Here is a 20,726-nt window from a genome sequence, read left to right as displayed (position 1 = left end):
TTCTTTTCATTATTCTTCTTGTTTAAAAAAAAAACAATAATCACTCAAAGTACATTTAGTTCGTTCGGTAAAGTTCATTAACGTTTGCCAGTCTCTGAAGTGTTCGGTAAAACTCACCGTTGATGACGTAAATACTTATGTTTTCTTGGATGCCCATTCAGCAACAGCGTCAAATAATATTATAAATTGTAAATTATTCCTCTTTTCATTGGACTTAGAACATAATTTATTCAAATACCTCGATTTTTATCAGGTCCTGAATATGACCTTAAACTATATTCAGTGGTGAGGCCCCAGCTTGTGGGCTTTGGGGAGTGTGGAGCCATCCTTTAATTGCTATCGCTCCCAGGTCCACTCTGACCCGGAGTAGTAGTACCTGTTAGGGTCTCAACTATGGGTTAAATAGAAACCGACTTGAAAACAACAAATATATTCTATTAAAAAAAAATTCTTAAAAATCTTTGGATTCGGCATTAAATAACCCGAAAAGGGTTGATATGCCGTAAAACAAAAATAACCAACCAATCGATTTTTAGCAAGAATATTTCCATTGTTGTGCAAAACTCGGCATGCATCGCCTTCATTCTTGCAGATATTTAAAATGGAAACATTACAAGTCAGTGTGTACTTGACCAGTGTGGGTGCTTGTTATCACGGGCTCAGTGTTCGAATCATCTCGTTTTCAACGATAAATAGCGAAAAGCACACGCTTTTTTTATGGGGCCGCTCATCATAACGTTCATTTATTTAGTCTTTGAGAAAGCAGGGAGAATTTTCACGAACCAAAATCGCCACACAAATGACGTGCTGTTTGTCAAGCATCTTTTCAAGATCAGGCCATTCTGGTTACTTGGTAGAGTTTTTGATCACTTTAGTGGAAGCAGCCACCGCGTTAGAATAGATGACGGAACAGTGAAAATGGGCACTCAAACAATTATATCCACCGTGGATGTTTCTGCCTACAATTAGTTCCCGAATATTCTAATAACTAATGTTATCGACAGAAAAGAATTCTACTCTATGGAAAATAATTCCAAGGAAGCTAAAACATAATTCACGTTTAAAAACAATAACTAAAATAACTAACATTAGGTCACATAGAAAAAATAAATAAAAACAAACGTCTTACAAATGAATATCTTAATTACTAGCAGTTTAGCCCGGTTTTGCTCGGGCCCTATGTACTGTTCATAACTTTATGTGTGTGTGTATATATATATATATATATATATATATATATATATATATATATATATATATATATATATATATATATACTAAAAAAAGGTTGATTCATGTCCAGGTAGTCCAGGTAACCTACATCTTAAATCTCAAGTGTTTAGACCCATAATTGGTGGAGGAGTTTGATAGAGTCTAAAAAGGTCAACTCTTTCAACTTTGATCTCTTAGCAGCCAACGTTTGGCCCAAAAACTGATTAAAAAGCTTGCTGCATGTCTGAATACTCTTTATGTAAAATTTCAAATGTTTAGACCCAAAATTGGCTGAATAGTTTGCCAGAGACTGCAAAGGTCAAATCTTTTGAACTTCGCAGCCAAATTTTTGGTCGAAAACTGATTACAAAGCTTGAATACACTTTGTGTAAAATTTCAAATGTTTAGACCAAGGAGTTTGATCCATGTCCACTACATTTAAAATGTCAAGTATTTGATCCAAAATTGGCAGAGGAGTTTGGTAGAGTTTTCAAAGGTCAAATCGTTGAACTTTGACCCCTTTTGACAGTCAAATTTCTGACCGAAAACCGACTAAAAAGATTTTCCCAAATCTCAATACTCCGTTATGTCAAATCTCACGTCTGTAGACTGAAAATTGACAGAGTAATTTGGTAGAGAAATGCACACACACAGACAGACACACACACACACACACACACATACACACACACACACACACACAAAGACAATTCCACTTTTATAGATATATAAATAGCGGAATGATGGCTAGAATAATGATTTGAGATATCAGGATAGGCTGAGTGTAGATATTCCTAGTACCGTGACTCGGCATTTATAACAAAATCGGATGTTTAATCTTTACACACTTCAGTGTACCATACCGTACTTCACCGTACTTCAGTGTATATCATCACTCAAGTCGACCAAATAGAGTCGTATTAACAGCCATTGGCAAAGCAGCTAATAAATAAAATAAAAAGTAGTGCGTTTTTTCATTCCAGTATTCACAAATAGGGTTCTTACTCCCCCACACACACACAAATCCCTGCTGGACAGAACGGCATTTCTATAGAACGACAACAATTACTACCACCATAATCACTATCGCCACAGCAAACTTATCAGCTCGTTTCTAACTAACAAATTAACAATAGTTTGGTGCATCAGCAGCAGCAGCAACAACAACCACAACAACAACAACGTATGCAACTTGTTCTCTGTCCAGCTAAAATTCTAAAAGCAGTGAAGTCCAAAGCAACACCTCCCAGCGAAAAGACCAAAAGACACTTCGGTTGGGATAAGCATCACCACCATCCTACGCTAATGATCCATATTCCATCATCTTTTCCCGTTGAATAATGAACTTTTCTTAACGGCCTTATGTTCATTCTTTTCAAGAAAATATTATCTCCATATTTTACTGCACGTGCGAGAGTTTTCTCTTCTTTGCGATTGATGTATTTGATGCCCGCGTTTTTATTTTCTTTTGTTTTGTTTTTTTGTTTTTTTCTTTTCATAGTTGTGATGAAAAATATCTTGGTTGTGTTTTTTTTTTTTTTTTACGAGAGAAAAAAAAAACATTTTCTATACAATACGAAATATTTTCGTTTTTTGTTTTTTTGTTTGTTTGTTTCTTGTTTGTTTTCCTTTTAGTTTTCATTAATAAAAATATTTAATAATTGAATTGTTAATAATCGAATTTATAATTGAATAAATATTTAATAAAAATATTTACTAAGTTTTTAAACAGACAAAATACAATGAATACATTCATATAGGATTTTGTCTTTGTTTATTTACGAAAAGAATGTTTCAAAAATGTGATCATCTTTTTAGCTTGGACAAATTAATTAATTAATTAATTAATTAATTAATTAATTAATAGCAGCGGAATGAAATCCCTTGGCCATACGTCACATATTTCAGAGGATTATGAAAGATCCGACTCGATTATGTCGGCACTAATAGAACCAGCCGCATAATCCCGTTTGCACACCGGTTCCCCCCTGGATCACCGAAGTAAAGCAACGTTGAGCCTGGTTAGTACTAAATGGGTGTATGTGTTCTCTGCTTATCTCGGCATTGTTTCCAGTCGTCCTGGACTTCTTCTTGCCACTGGACCCAAACAGTGTTGATTCAGGAAAGGTGTGGTTGGGATTGCGCAACCCTTGCCTCGCAATTACATGTGCAACTGCCCCTACAGGGGTATCCTTTGTTTTTCGAGACTGAACAGAGGTGTCGATCGAATAGAACCAGCCAATGAGAATCCGTGTTTGAACTGACATCGAACGAAAGAGAAATCCTTCTGTCTTTCATCTTTTATTTTTTTGACCAGGCATTAGTTACAGTAAGGGGCATAAATTGTCTGTGAACTATCAGAGAGCCGCAATGAACGAACACGCATATGGAAAATACCAACTCATTAATTCCTCTTTTTTACAGAAGAGGCGTTGCTAGTTTATTTCTTCTCTATCGTTACTTTTGTGGTAAGTTCTCGACTCCCTACTTTTTTTAATAAAAACACAATTACGAATTTCTTTCAACTAATCATCTATAGATTTTGTTATATATTAAAACATGCAACAACTCTATACAAAAAATAACAAGGCCGATAAGGAACATGTAACGTTAGATAAACGTTATGCACGAAATAATATGAATATGAAAAACGTCAGGTTTTATACTTAAAAAAGAAAGAAAGGAATTGAAAGACGAGGTTTTTTTAAGGTACTTATTTCTTTTGCCGGGGGAATATCTTTTCTTCAGTTTTGGTGCTTTTGTAGTAGAGAAGTGTTGTCGACTTTCACTTTTTTTTTTTTTTTTCGCTGTGTTGTCTCTTTTTTTGCTGGGTCCCTCTTCTTTCTTCTTTCTTCTCTCAAAATATTGGCTATTTATTTATCCCAACTGGCTCCCACAACCTACTGTCTGTTCATACTTTACTTTAAGCGCGCACACTTCCCATTGATCGAATTAATTTCTACTAATTTTTTTTCAGCGAAAAAGTGCGTGGAGCCGATGCGTAGAGACGCTTTTGTACACTTTGTATGTAACAGCTGACGAGTCAACATCCAGTTGGAAGTTTTATTATTTTTATTCATAGATCCCAACACATCACAGCGCAAGAAATATTCATGCCAAAATATTCGCGCGTATTATAAAAGCTAAAACAACGTTTTCCTTTAATTTTTCATATTTTTCTTCCTGACTCTACATAGTTGTACACGTCACAATCTAACCTCGAACACTTCGTGCCCAAACTCCATCGAAAAGTAACGCACACATGACATCCACGATCACCGAATGCAAGTATACACAAATTCATAGAGGTACACGCTCTCTAACTAACGAAAAAGAGAAAAACTAATGCACATACACATATACATTATTTATAGATTTCACAGTGTTACACACAAACTCGCAAGACCACAACCAAAATGAACACGTGGGCTCAATTTCTCCGTAAAGACAAGACAGCTTTGTCTTTTTTTCACCTAGAACTCTTGTTGATCTCAAATATTTTACCTTTCATTTTAGAAGTCAATGAAATAATTATTTTTATTGGTAAATTGTGTTTGTCTTTCTTTTGTTAATGTCCTATCTTCAACAAATCAACAAATTATTATTTGCTTCCAAAGTATTAGAATTAACTTAACTAGCTTCAGTTTTGTATTTTGTTCGCTTACAATGTCCTACAGGGTGCGGAAGAAATATCTCCCACATTTTGACATGCGATCTTCCCAGTCGCGCAGTTTCTGAGCAATCATTAATTTGTAACGATGGAACTGCATATCAGTGTATGGAATTCTTCTGACTGTTCGATCAGACGATTCCAATTCCAAAGCATGTTTGCAAGCTGAACGTGTAGGAGACTGAGTTACAGAAATACTCACAGCTTGAATACTGGCGTTCAAACCTTGCAAGTGGCTTTCTTTTAAATGCCGACCTTATAGCTCTGAAATTTACAATCCATAGCTGTATTGATTTTCTTTCTGGAACAGCATCATGCCGTCCTAACTTGTAATGAACTCGGGAAGCTCTTTGTGTTGTATTTAAAGATTCGTCTTTCTTCAAAAACATTTCTACAGTAAAAGAACGATGTACACCATATTGCTTGATGAGGGTACCTGACAAAAAAAGTTATTAGCTAAATGAAAACATACGTTCATTAGTAACATATAGTGGAAAATTAAAAATGTAAGAGATATTTATGCCGTACCCTGTATTATAATTTACGACAAATTGTTTCTTTATTTTTTATATTTGTATTTATTGCTGATAATTTAATTTAACAAGCATTACTTTCGTACTTTGTTCACAATATTGCTTTAAAACAAAGAGACTCAATTGAAAAGGCCTGAATTCAACTCAATTATTTTTGTATGTATACATAGTTACTCTTTATTTTGAAAACTATCCTATTATAATTGGCGAGTAATTTTTTATTTGTTTGTATATTTGTATTTGGTGCTGATAATTTCATTTAACCAGCAGTACTTTCTTACTTTGATCGTTCACAATATTTCTTAAAAAAAAAAAAAAAACGGGTCGCATGTGAATTCAACTCAATCGTACACGGTGTAAAAACAACAATAAAACAGCAAATACACAAAACATGGTACCGACGCCAATTGGCACTGTTTCCTTCCGAGAAAAAACTTTACTAATTTAAAATCATGGTCTTTCTCGAAGTAAGTGTTCGGTTTTAGTTCGATGTCGGTGACCAATTTATCGTTAATAAAACCAAATACTTGGAAACATTTTATTAAAAATATAACATCTTTTTATTCCGTTTAATATATATTCCCAAATTGTGATTCATATTTACGTCTGTGTCGTTTTCTATTGAAATTTGGGTCTGAAGATGTAGTTGATGTTGTATATGCTGTGAGTTGAGAGTTTGCCTCTAATAGTTTATTTGCGGTTCTTGAAACGTAGGCGGGACTCAGAACCAGTTTCACTGGTATAGTTGACTTTTGCGTTTTCTGTTGAAGAACGTGTTAAAACAAGTAGCCTGGATTACCTAAAATATGGGTAAAAATTATTTCCTTCTGAAATTGTTATTAAATCATAAAATCATATAATCTTGAATTTAATACTTACATGTGTCTGGGTTATATTTTTTTTTTTATTAAAAAAAATAACGTGTAAGTCACTAACAAATGAGATAAATGTCAGAATGTAAGGGAGATAACTAATATTTTTTTAATTATTGTTTTATTATATTTTATGTGATTATTTAAAAGTATCTCCATTAGAATAATCACCTTTGTAGGAATAAAACTGGAGCAAAGTGCACCTTTTCAGTGTAAAGAACAGACAGGAATAAAAAAAGAAAGACATCGTTAGTTAGAATCAAATATCGATTGGTAAAATTATTGCTATTTAGGTCTAAAGTGGATAATTCGACCTATATATGTGTGTGTGCTAGTGTGTGTGTGTGAATATCCCGACTTGTAGGAATTGTCACTTCCTGCACTGATAATCGTTAGAAAGCATGAAAAACTAGTGTTTGTAGGTATAAAAGAATAATTATTATTTAATTATATATATTATTGCATTAATTTGGAATTCTTTTTTAAATGAGTAATTTGTATAATTTATTTTATTTACTTATTTTCACACTATTATCCTCCTCTCCTAGTTGTCGCTTCACGACGTTTCGGACAATTATTCCTCTAGCTTTCGTCAGGTGGTTAACCGCGACGGGATAGGAATGTCGAATCTCCAAACTGCATCCACAGCAAAACGAAACGTAGTGAAACAACTAGAAGATAAGAATAATAGTTCTCAAATAACTAAATAAATTGAATTATACAAATTACTCATTTCAAAAGAAATTTCAAATTTATTCAGTAATATAACATTCGATACGCCCCGACAAGTGAAAGAACAAATATAAAGAAATGTGGATTTATAAGACCAAAAATCCAATCTTGACTGCCCTTCGGGGCTCGTGGCGCAGTGAGTAGATATATCCACGATACCAGGTGTGTATTGTCTGAAGGTAGCGGTTTCAATTCCACCCAAAGCTGATCAGAGGATTAGTTGGCCAAAACCGCAGTGAGACGACAATAACTATGGAAGGCAGTTTTTGCTTTGGATGCAATTTGGATATTCGACATTCCTATCTATATATATACAAGGGGTGTGCAATAAGTAATGCCCCTGACCCACTTCCAGTTGTCTGATCAAGCTGAAATGTTGCATGTGCAATGATTTATATCTCTACGGGTTATGTGGCAAATTACAGCTCTGAACTACTTGTGGTTTCTGTTTTACAGGTGTTTGAACTGAGTCAGGTGTGAAATGGAGCCTGTTGAATGTCGAGCAGTGATCCGGTTTTTGTATTTGAAAGGACGCATACCACAGGAGGCTTTTGATGAAATGAAAGAAACTTATGGTGATAATGCCCCATCATACGACCTTGTAAAATGCTGGCATCGTGAATTCAAACATGGCCGGAAGTCTGTGGAAACAGCTCCCAGACCTGGTCGCTCCCTTTCTGCCATTGATGAGGCATCTGTCCGTCAAGTGTGTGTGTGTGTGTGTGTGTGTGTGTGTGTGTGTGTGTGTATGTGTGTGTGTGTGTGTGTGTGTGTGTGTGTTAAAGCCAAACTCCCAATATTTTCTTCTGTATCAGAAAACACGCTATGTGATATACAAATATCTGTATGCGATATTGACAGGCTAATCAAAACCCTTGATTCCAGTAAAGCAACCGACCCTGACGGTATCTCAATTATAGTACTCAAAAAACTTCAACCAGAACTAGCTCCCATACTTATAAAAATTAAAAATGTTTAAAAGTTGTATTAAGGAGAATTGCTTCCCAATACCCTGGAAAATCTTTTCAGTATGTCCTGTATTTAGGAATTAAGGTGATCGGTCATCTCCCTCTCAGTACAGGTCAATAAGCCTCCTGTGCGTCATGAGTAAGTTGCTGAAATCTGTGTTAAATAAAAAAAAGTAATCACCCATCTCAGTAAAAATAACCTTCTTAGTGACATGCAATACGGTTTCCGTTCTGCTAGCTTTACAGCAGATGTGCTTACAGTTATATCTCATAGGATTAGCGAATCTCCCGACGGAGGCTACCTTTCTAAAGCAATTTCTCTTGACATATCAAAGGCTTTTGATAGGGTATGGCATAAAGGTTTACTTCACAAGATCTCCAGATACAGTAAAGCTGTAAATGTCTTCTCAATTATTAAATCATTTCTATCTGATAGGTAGTGGTTGATGGGCAGAAATCATAAGCTCGCAGTATTAATGCTGGAGTCCCTCAGCGGTCCATCCTAGGCCCAACTCTCTTCTTGATCTACATTAATGATTTTCCAAATCACATCCTTACATCATTCGTAGACATTTATGCTGATGACACTACTATTTATGGTAGCACATCTAAGACCGTAAACGACCAAGTTCTCTCTGATTCTCTCTCCTTTGATCTTGAGCATGTGGTGCAATAGGAAAAGGAGTGGATGGTTACTTTTGATACATCTAAAACCAAGCTTTTATCAATGCTCTGATCCCCATCCGACATCAATTGAAATGAATGGCTCTCCTCTTTGGGAGGCCTCATGTTTTGACAAACTTCTGGACTTGACCTTTACTCCTGATCTGAAATGGAACACATACATTAAATCCGTTGCCAAGGCTGCTGGAAAAATAGTGGGATCCTTCTATCGATCCAGTAGATATTTCACTGCTGATGCAATTCTCTATCTATATAAGAGCCAGGTACATCCAAGGATGGAGTACTGTTGCCACATCTGGGCAGGAGCTGCTAGAAAGGACTTATCCTGCCTTAATAGAGTTCAAAATAGCCCTCGTAGCCTAGTAGGGGGTGTCTTTTTCTCTTCCCTGCAACCTCTTTCTCACTGAAAAGATGTTGCGAGTTTGTTTCTGCTTTATCATTATTTTCATGGCAAGTGTTCGCCTGAGCCCTAATCTATGATCCTCCCTCGCCAAACTTTCATAAGAAACACTCGTCTAGCTGAAAACACTATCAATAATTCCCCCTACTCTTTATCTGTGCCCAGACCTAAACGTAGATTCCATGAACAAAGCTTCTTTCGTGGAACTGAACGCCTGTGGAACTGTCTTTCATTTGTTTTTTTTTTGTTTGTTTTGCTTTCCAGCTGACTACAATATGGTCGTCTTCAAGTCCAACGTAAACAAGTTCTTGATGAGCCGTTCCACTTAAGTGAACAAATTTAGCGAATTTCCATTGCTATATTGTCCAATTTTACTACTGTACACTCAATAAACCTTATCCTCGAGTGGTCTCTATACCTTGATAAGTGGTGATGTCTATGAAAAAAATAAATAAATAAACTGTGAGCTCTAAGAAAATTTGGGATCTGTGAAATGGTGGGAAAATCGTTACAATCTGAATATCTTTGTACATTGATTTTCAATTTTTATTTTATGCTGGAATTATCGATTGCTATTGATTGATTTTTATGCTGACATTTTATTGATTGTTACTCATTTTCACATATGGCGACTGCTGAACATCGATTTACTTAGAAATTGTGTGTGTGTGTGTGTGTGTGTGTGTGTGTGTGTGTGTGTGTGTGTGTGTGTGTGTGTGTGTGTGTGCAAAATAGGGTTGAAACAATAAAAAAGGGTGTGAACGGAGAACAGACAATATTTGGACAAACATTCAATCAATATGAGAAAGGGTACATTTTTATCAATCTGCATCTGGTATGACAGTAAATACTCCACTCTACAGTTTAATCCTTCCTTGCTTTTGTAGGGTCAGTGGTAATACGGTAAATATTAAGCTATGCTATCTGGAACTCCGATTCCTGGCAGGGTCACACGTGATGGACAAGTTTGGTACAAAATTCTATTAGACTCGCTACCCGGTTACAGGACTCCCGTAAAAGTCTAGGGGTGGAGGTGAGTGAATTGGCATAAGGGTCTGCTGTTTTCTGGTTACCTTTGTCTCTGTGTATGTAAAGGACAGGCATCGCAGGCACGAAACCGCAAACACAGTTGCTTCAGAGCCAGTGTGTGTGTGTGTGTGTGTGTGTGTGTGTGTGTGTGTGTGTGTGTGTGTGTGTGTGTGTGTGTGTGTGTGTGTGTGTGCGTGTGTGTGTGTGTGTGTGTGTCCGTTTGTCCGTGTGTGTGTGTGTGTGTGTGTGTGTGGACGGACCAAACCTCCCTCGACTTTGCGTACAGCAGCTAAGATGTGCCGAGGGTAAAAAATGCATTTCTGAATCGTTATCGAATACCAACCGTCAACGAGAACTTCAAACAGATTTGAAAATCTTGAGACACGATCATGATTTAAACAAACAAAGCACTAACTACAAAAGTAATGCGATTAGGAAATACTTAATCTGTTATGTGACGAACCACTTATATGGGAAATATAATTTCGAAACACCATAAGATCTGCTTCGAAGTAGAAAGAACATTAGAAAAAACATTTAGAAATACCGCATTGGAATTTAGGAGGCTTACAGTAAAACGCTAAAAGAACCACGTAATCACCGGGATGTAGTGATTAAAATATTCCCTAGTGATATAGAAAGCAAGATAATCTACATGACGCTAATGATCGAACGTGAAAGAAATTAGAAAAATATTAGCTTAAGTATTAAATTTATTTGAAAGATATTAGCTTAAGTATTAAATTTATTTGAAAGATATTAGTTTAAGTATTAAATTTATTTGAAAGATATTAGCTTAAGTATTAAATTTATTTGAAAGATATTAGCTTAAGTATTAAATTTATTTGAAATATATTAGCTTAAGTATTAAATTTATTTGAAAGATATTAGTTTAAGTATTAAATTTATTTGAAAGATATTAGCTTAAGTATTAAATTTATTTGAAAGATATTAGCTTAAGTATTAAATTTATTTGAAAGATATTAGCTTAAGTATTAAATTTATTTAAAAGATATTAGCTTCAGTATTAAATTTATTTGAAAGATATTAGTTTAAATATTAAATTCATTTGAAAGATATTAGCTTAAGTATTAAATTTATTTGAAAGATATTAGTTTAAATATTAAATTTATTTGAAAGATATTAGATTAAGTATCAAATTTATTTGAAAGATATTAGCTTAAGTATTAAATTTATTTGAAAGATATTAGCTTAAGTATTATTTTATTTGAAAGATATTAGAATAATTATAATTTTATTTAAAAGATATTAGCATTAGTAATAATTTTATTTAAAAGATATTATCATTAGTAATAATTTTATTTAAAAGATATTATCATTAGTAATAATTTTATTTAAAAGATATTATCATTAGTAATAATTTTATTTAAAAGATATTAGCATTAGTAATGATTTTATTTAAAAGATATTAGCATTAGTGATAATTTTATTTAAAAGATATTAGCATTAGTAATAATTTTAGCATTAGTAATAATTTTATTTAAAAGATATTAGCAAAAATATTAATTGGTTTCGAATGATATTAGCATAAGTATTACATTTATTTGAAAAATATTAGCACGTCATAGTTTTATCAGAATGTATAATCGCAGAAATATGCAGTTTTATTTGAGATATATTAGCTTAAGACTAAGTATTATTTGAAAAGTTATTACCATGTGTATTTCTAGTTTGAAGATATTAACATAAGTAGTAGTTTTATTTGGCAAATACATGCATACGTATTAGTTTTATTGGAAAGATATTAGCATAAGTGTTAGTTTTTTACCGATTAGCATATTTATTAGTTGTATTTGAAAGAAATTAGCATGATAGTTAATTTCATTTTAAAGAAATTGGCATTATTATGAGTTTTATTTAAAAGAAATTTGGATAATTATTAGTTTTATATTGAAAAGTTAGCATAATTATTAGTTTTATCTAAAAGAAATTAGCATAATTATTAGTTTTATTTTAAAGAATTAGCATGATCCTTAGTTTTATATTAAAAAATTTGCATAATTATTAGTTTTATTTTAAAGAAATAAGCATAATTATTAGTTTTATATTAAAAAAATTAGCATAATTATTAGTCTTTTTTAAAGAAATTAGCATAATTAGTAATTAAGTTTGAAATTCAAGTGCAGATTAGCGTCAGGTTCAGGATATGTGTATGAAATCAACTGTGTTTAATCTCAAATCAAAGCAATTAATAATTAAGTGAAACCTCTGAGGTCATTTTCTTATAAACGAGAATAATTATTGCATGAAATACTTTTAGATACTGTTGTGCAATGAAAATCCAAATTATTGGGCTTTTTATTCTGGACATAATCTACATAAACTGCTTCTAGACGCGGAGATTATGATTCAAAGCAAATCCTTTCGGATGGTTTCTTGGTCAGAGGGAAAAGAAAGGTTTTTTCCATTTACCTCCAAAAAGCTCACTTGCCCCTTTTGAGGTCAGCGAGCAAGTTTCCCCCTATTTGCCGAACAAAAGTTTTTATGAAACCCACTAATTCTCCTTTATCATTCTGTTCTCATCTCTCTCTCTCTCTCTCTCTCTCTCTCTCTCTCTCTCTCTCTCTCTCTCTCTCTCTCTCTTTCTTTCTCTCTCTCTCTCTCTCTCGTCATCCAAATTATTTTACTTACCACCTGGTGATAACTTACTTGATATAAGACACATGGCTCACCGTTGATAATTTTGTGTACGTCAATGTATTTTACGTCGTTGAGAAATTAATTTTTCCTTAAGATATTTCAACAAGAACATATGTTCACAAAGCGTTCCGCTTACCTATTCGATGCTGGGTGATATTGGGGAGTGGTTATGTGTTTAATTGGGAACGTGTCGCAAAAACTTTTTAACTCTGCAGAGTGAACTGAGTTCTATTGTCTCTCACGATGCAGTCCACCACACTGAAACGAGCAAACATTTCATGTACGAAGTTTATTGTTGTCCCAGTTGTTGACCTTTTGCGCCTTAATATCTCATGCAACCTGGTGTTGCTATCGGCTACGATTAAGTAATAGTAGTCGTCAAGTGGACCTGCAAAGTCGATATGAATTCACGGCCATGGTTTGAATATAATTTGTGGTGCTTTTGCAGCGAGGGCGCAACCTGTGCAACAGTCTATCATCTCCATGATGTCTTTGTCCATGTTAGACCAGCAGACGTAGCTTCTCATCAAGCTCAATTCGGTTTTTTCCAGGGTGTCATGTGTGACAATTCCGTAAAATTCGTTTCTGGAGACTTTTTGGAATCACCGCTCTTTCGCCATATAGAAAGACATCGTCACAAAGCGAGAATACTTTAGGAATAATGTCGTCCTTCATCGCGATCTTGTTTTTGATGTCGCAGATAAAGTCATCCTTATCTGCTTCTCTTTTACTTTCAGAGGGATACATAAAGTTCTCTAATTTTATTACCTATCATTGTTTTTTTTTATTTCGCAGTCAGTACGCAGAGCAGCAATGATAGAATCATCAAAAGGTTCTCTTTCCATTGGTGTCAGTCAAGATAGGCTATCATCATGGCTAATTTTTTTAATGACAAGTAGTCAAATGTAAAAGTATAATTCAGTAAAATTGTACCCCATCTCGGCAGTCTATTGGCAGTATATGTCAGTAAGTCTTTTGCGGATCGTAAGCAACAGTTTATGGTTAGTTTGCAACGTCAATTTTATGCCCGGTAATTACCTATGAAATTTCGTTACGGTGAATATGATACTCAGTGCCTCATTTTCGATTTGTGAGTACTGTCTCTCGGCTGCTAGTAGCGTTCTGGATGCATGGGCGATCGATTTTTTGGTACCATCGGGCATTATATGAAGTATACAAGCTCCAACGCCATATGAACTTTTAGAGCTGCATTCAGGACCGTGCAGAAAACTGCACATACACGAATCTGATTGGTCTTTTGGTCACATATACGGTAAGAGCTGCTCAATGACTCGATAGTATTCCAGATTTTTGTAGCCGACCCAGTTTCTTAGCAATTTTCTCAGATTCCGCAAACGAGACGTTTCGTTTCTTCTTGAAAACGGGTAGAACGTTTTCCTTCAGTTCGAATTTGGCCTTGGTACATCTTCCGAGGTCCGATGAGAAAACTTTTGGAAATCTTTCCTTAAACTCGTCCTTCAATCGTTGTGCCCCCGTAGACGAGTCTTCTGCCTTATTACAGAATTTGCTAACAGGTTGGTTCCATAATTCAAATCCTTCCATCCAATTCGTTCCGAAGAGGTTTTCGGATGTTTTACGTTGGCAATCCTCGGCCAATTTATCGAGGGTGAACCCTTGTTCACTTTCGAGTCTAGATTAGACTCGTCGCCTTATTTCTGCATTTTTTTGTTTTTGTTTTTGTTTTTTGGGTTTTTTTTTTATTTTTGGCTAAGACGAGACCTTGAGCAAAAGTTAAACATTTGAAATCGTCCGTTGATAATTCAGCTAGATGAAAACCGCCACAGTATTTGTTAATAATGAACACGAAGGTGAGATAATCTTCATCGTAGCGTTTTGCCAGGTTGAAGCACTTCCATCTCTTGTGAAAAAGCTTCGTATTCGTGTTGAAGAGTTCAGATAAGAGCTTGACCGCTTCGGAGAATTCCAGCTCACTCGTCTTCCCGAATAGAATATAGTCACAGACTTACTATGTTCTGTAGTCCCTAGCTTCCCTAGAAATAGGTGGACCTTTTTGGCATTGCTCCACTCTTGGAAGTCAAAAGTCAATCGTCATATCCTGCTCGGATAGGTAGTTAAACGTATCGATGGAATTCCATATGGTGTTTTGAGAAAATGTGGTGCTGTCATCACTGTCTTATTCAACACTTTTAAAACAATTCCTAAGGTCTCTTCTGTTGAAGTAGTAATTTATCGTCTTCTTCCTTCCGTTGAAGTAACAATTTCTCCTCCAACATATGTTACGGTAATTAAACGGTTCCCAAAAAATGTTGATATGTTTTATTGTTTTTATCGTGCTTTTTTTGGGGGGGGGGGGGATTCTCGTTGAATGTTTTATTGTGTGTTTTTGAGAGTTTCCTTTTGGAGAAGAAAAGAAAAAAAAGAGGATTAGAAAAAAAAAGGAATTGAGACGAGTTGGTCGAAGCCGTATGGTGTCGTCCGGGAAATTATTTTTGTTTCGTTTGAATTGAGTTATATTGTATTTTTCTGGAAAGAACTCTGAAAAAATTGATTGAGATTGTCGGACTGACTTCCTCATCTTGGTTGTTATCGTCACAACGTTTCGGTCGTTTTGCCCTTCGGCCTTCATCAGGTGTTTTGTATCGAATTGGGGAACCGTTTGTTAGGAGTCTCGAACCCAACCCTTTATTATTATTACGGGGGTACCGTGTTCGGATTCCAGCTAGGCTCTGGGACATAGTTGCTGATTCTCTGTTTTGAATGTTACAAAACACCTGATGAAGGCCGGAGGGAAAAACGACCGAAACGTTGTGACGATAATGACCAAGATGAGGAAGTCAGTCTGATAATCCCAATCAATGAAAATACCTCATCTCAAAAATACAGACAATTACTATCCAATCGGTACGGACCTGACATTAGGATTGAATGGCGACACCTAGAAAAGCGTCATATGAAACTGGCAAGACTCGCTAACCATCTAACCTTCCTGTACAGATGAAGAGACTTAAAACTTATACCAGCAGGGTTGACATTACAAACAACAGTTGATTCCAGGAAGGCACGTAGAGTCGCGGAAAGGGCAGGACATGCCCTCGTTCGAGAAAGGATCCAACACACCCGCTGGAATAAACAAAATAACTAAGGAACGAAATCTCCGACACCTTAACATCGTTCCTTGTCAAAGTAACTCAAGAGGAAGACAGGGTGAGAATCCAATCCGATCTGGATAAATCGTACAGACAAGAATATGAGAAGGTCAAAGAACGCCATATCAAGAAGCTCACAAAGCTCAAAGACCAGAGGAATGTAACATCAAAACACCGCTCACCTGTGAAAGCGGTCATCAACCTCAGCAGCCGCCAACTGAGTCACTCAGAGGAAGCAGTACTAAATAAAGGTCTCAACTTTGCAACAACAACGAAACGCGTTCCATTCTTAGATATCATAACACACATGGAAGATATAGCCTTGAGAATCCCATCAACCCAAGGTGATGAAATAAGATGGAAAGTGAGACAAATACTCTAGAAAGCCAAGCCTCCTAAATCAAACATCTCTCGGGAAGATAGGCTGGCTATAAGAACCCTACAGAGTGACAGCAGTATAATAATTCTGCCAGCAGACAAAGGCAATGCTACTGTTGTGATGGACATGTCGGAGTACTCTGAAAAAATGGCAGGCCTAATCGCAGATGGTAGCTACGGTAAAATAAAGAAGGACCCAACTTTGAAAACCGAAAGAAAGCTGTTACAAATCCTTACCAAAAACAAGGAACACATCGCTCCGATGAGATATAGACAGCTGGTCCAACATTACAGTAAGCTACCACATATGTACGGTCTCCCCAAGATACACAAAGACGGTATTCCACTCAGACCCATAGTGAGCTGCCGAGGCTCAGCATGCCACCCACTGAGCAGGTACCTTGTGGATATAATAAACCCATTAGCAGGCAAGTCAGCAACGCATGTAAAGAATTCTGCCCACTTCACGGAACTGATCAAGGGAGCAGCCATCAGTACAAACCAAATGGTAAGCCTAGATGTGGTTAGCCTGTTCACTAAAGTCCCAACTAGTGAGGCACTAGCAGTAATTCAAGACAAACTAGCTGCAGACCTCTCCATAGAAGAGCGCACATGTGTACCATTGCCAAACTTAATGGAAATGCTGACATTCTGCATAGAAACAACCTACTTCAGAATGGGTACTGACCTATATCAACAAGAGGATGGGCTAGCTATGGGCTCGCCATTATCACCAGTGATGGCGAACATATACATGGAATACTTCGAAGACATGGCCTTAGGTTCAGCTCCCTTAAAGCCAACCATGTGGCTAAGATACGTTGATGACACCTTCATACTCTGGCCCCATCAGGAAGACATCCAGGCTCTCCTAGACCATGTGAACTCAATAAGACCATCGATACAGTTCACAATGGAGAAAGAAAAAGATAACCAACTGGCCTTCCTTGATATACTCATATCATGCACAGAGCATGGGTTTAAGACATCCGTATATCGCAAGCCTACCTTCACCGGATGATATCTAAACTTCAACTCCCATCATCCATACAGTATCAAACATGGAATCGCACGATGCTTACAACATCGAGCAGAGACAATAAGTAGCGATACCATTACATACCACCAAGAAATGGTCAGGTTGAAGAATACCCTCCGTCGCAACAACTACCCCGATAGCATACTATCCACCAGACGTGTTAATATATAAGAGAGGAGAATGAAACCCAAAAACCTCCAACGGCCTGCCTACCATACATACGAGGCATCTCCGAAAATGTTCAGAGAATATGTGCCCCCTATAACATCAGGACGGTATTCAAGAGCGAGTCAACACTCAGGCGACACCTGGTACGAGTGAAGCCCCGCATGGAGGAGAACATTACCAAAAACTGCATATGCTCCATCCCATGCAGTTGAAGAAAGGTTTACAAGGGTGAAACATGCCGCCCCCTTAAAGTAAGGGTGGAAGAACACCGAAAAGCGGTAACTAAAGGGGAGACGGAAAAAATCGGGTATAGCCAACCATGATGGAGAGGGGGACCATCGCCCCTTATGGGATGAAGTAAAAATAATAAACAGAGAGACCTACTGGAAAGTGAGAAAACTTAAAGAAACAGCTCACATGCTCGGACATAACAACCTACTGAGCAAACCAAACATAGAGCTGAATGCAATTTGGACACTTCTGATAGAGAGAGAAAACCTTGAATAACAACATAGGTTTTACATTAACAAAAACCAACTAAGAATGGACCTAGTGACATATGGCCGAGTGGTCCTAGACGTTGTATCAAAGTTTACATGTATGCTGAGTTCAATCCTGAACGAAGGCAGTAAAAGTAACATTCAAAACAGAGAATCAGCAACTATGTCCCAGAGCCTATCTAGAGTCCGAACACGGTAGCCCCGTAATAATAATAAAGGGTTGGGTTCGAGACTCCTAACAAACGGTTCCCCAGTTCGATACAAAACACCTGATGAAGGCTGGAGGGCAAAACGGCCGAAACGTTGTGAAGATAACAACCAAGATGAGGAAGTCAGTCCGACAATTTCAATCAATGAAAACACCTCATCTCAAAAATACTGACAATTACTATCTGAAAAAATTGTTTTTCTAATTTGAGTCGGACTGCACAGGCGGTTAATGTGTTATCGTGATTCATCATGTAAAGTTGAATCTTGTTGAAGTGATAATTTTGGTTTCCGGTTTATTTTTTATTGTTTGCTGCCAAAAGGACGGTAAATGAAATGTAACTTTGAAATAATTGCATTTTAAATATTTTGTTGAAGGGAATCGCTTTGGGTGAACGATGGTATGTGATTTTTGCACCATTTTTTACAATTTTTTGTTGTTTTATATTGTATTGTGTCGCAGGTTGTAGCGAATCCAATAAGTTTTGGTTTGTAGTGTATTTATTGTTAATTAATGAATAATTATTAAAAAGAAAAGAAATAGGATGAAATATTTAAGTGGTCACAAAAAAAGGAAATAAACGAAAAAATAAAGACTACCGAGTTATGAGAAAGGGGTCAGCGAGTTTTGAAGGGTCAAAGTTCAGTCGGTGTTTATTCTAGCTTTTGAGAGTGTCGTGAGAATTTTTTGTTTGTTTGTTGTTTTTCATAGGAGTTTTCTCTGAATTCACATAGATTCGGCGTGGTCATAGGAAAATGCTCTCGTATTGTTATAAGGAAAATCCTTTATCTCCTAGGTGTCATGTGTTTATAGAAAGCATATTATAGCTGTAACGGGATGATTGTCGAGATCTCTGCTTGACCTTAATACGCGAGATAGTGCCACTTTCAGTTTTTAAAGGCTCATTAGTGGGAGCAAGAGTACCCCAACGTTATGTGTGGACAACAATTAGGGCTTTTAGAGTTGTATGAAAGAAGAGGTCCCTGATTTTGGTTGCCTCGACACCCTGGCAGGGGATGGAATTTCTACGTGATACCTCGCCGTATGTATAGTAGGTATGGTGCAAATTGTTAGGCTAGTTAAGGTGTGGATCTGCCTCATTTCCATAGCTCTGGTTGGATGGCCGTGGTTCCTGCATCTGGTGAAGTTTAAATGAATCTGTATGTTAAATGATATCTTTGAAATTTAGTGTGCTGACCACCAGATAGGCTGTAGCTAACGGGGTTTTTTTTTGTTGTTTTGTTCCCCAGAATTAGTAGTGTGATAGAATGTCGATAATGTACGTTTCATGCGGCAACGGGCCTTGATTTGTGTTGTTTCGACTGATTGCTGAAGATTTTATCAACCACAAGTGGTTTCGACGGGAACGGAGAGATGCACCTGGAATTGAAATTTGGTTTAATTGAGAGGCCATGAGGTCATAGGGGACTGAGTCATAGTTTTGACATGGTGCAAGGATTAGTGCCACATGGCATTAATTGTAGATTTTGTTTTACAGTGGATTACGATATGACAGCTTTCTTTACCAGTGGGATGCGTATATTTGGTTCCTCTTAAATAGGAGAAGTAGAAAATGTATGTATGTTCCAGAGATTTTGATAAAAAAGAGGGGAAGTGATGTTAGGTAAACGTCAGGCAACGTCGGGTAGAAACATTTAATTGTCTGCTATCTATCTATCTATCTATCTATCTATCTAATTGTCTATCTGTCTAGCGGATTAAATAACAGATTGAATCATGGGAAACAATAAGTTGAACGAGCAGAAAGGGTGAAAGGGTAATGTTGTGACATGTATCAAACTTGGGTGAGTGATCAAGTTTCAGCGGAAAGTATGCGAATAGGGACCGGAAAAGTGGTATTTCGGTTTGAATAAGCTTAGTTTAGTTTAGTTTAGTGGGTTGGATTTGAAACACCAAAGAAGCAAGACGGGTTAAACAGGTCTTCCTATAAGGAGACGATGGTCTCCAAATGGATGCAGGGAAACGCCACAAGTCCGATATCGTCGATTACACTCTATGCTTCGGAAGACGAAGTAAAATAAACTAATATAAACAAAACATACATCGTCTTGTGTCTGCTTTGCATGCGGCTTGTTACAACAGAACCTAGCTTCCTAACACGTTGGTGAATCCCCCAGTCAGCGACTAAAAGATAGAGAACTAACTTCGAACCTTGTCTCAATATATTGGGAATCTCCTTTCTTGATTACGTCAAAGCATATCTCGCCACGTGGAATTTATTCAGGTGGATTTTATCTATGTATGTCCAAACACGTTTTTGGCAAACAAAGAAATTCCTCAACTGAATTGTATTATTCAACCTATTTGTTAATCATTACTTCTAAACTGCATTGTTCATATCTAACTCTGACATAAATAATATTTAGTTATTTCCAAGAACAATGACAATCGTTCTACATTCCTAGGCTTTCAATATGTATTCTTTTTTAACTTTTCTTACTGGATTCAATTCTAACCTTTTCCAAATATCCTTTTCAACTTATCTTGTTTGCTCTTTTAATTACTGGAGTATGTTCCTTTTTA

This window comes from Euprymna scolopes, chromosome 19 (genome assembly GCF_053919585.1).
Source record: "Euprymna scolopes isolate OS-2025 chromosome 19, ASM5391958v1, whole genome shotgun sequence".
NCBI lineage: Eukaryota > Metazoa > Mollusca > Cephalopoda > Sepiida > Sepiolidae > Euprymna > Euprymna scolopes.
The sequence above is the reverse complement of the archived record's forward strand: the minus strand, read 5'-3'. Positions refer to the sequence as shown.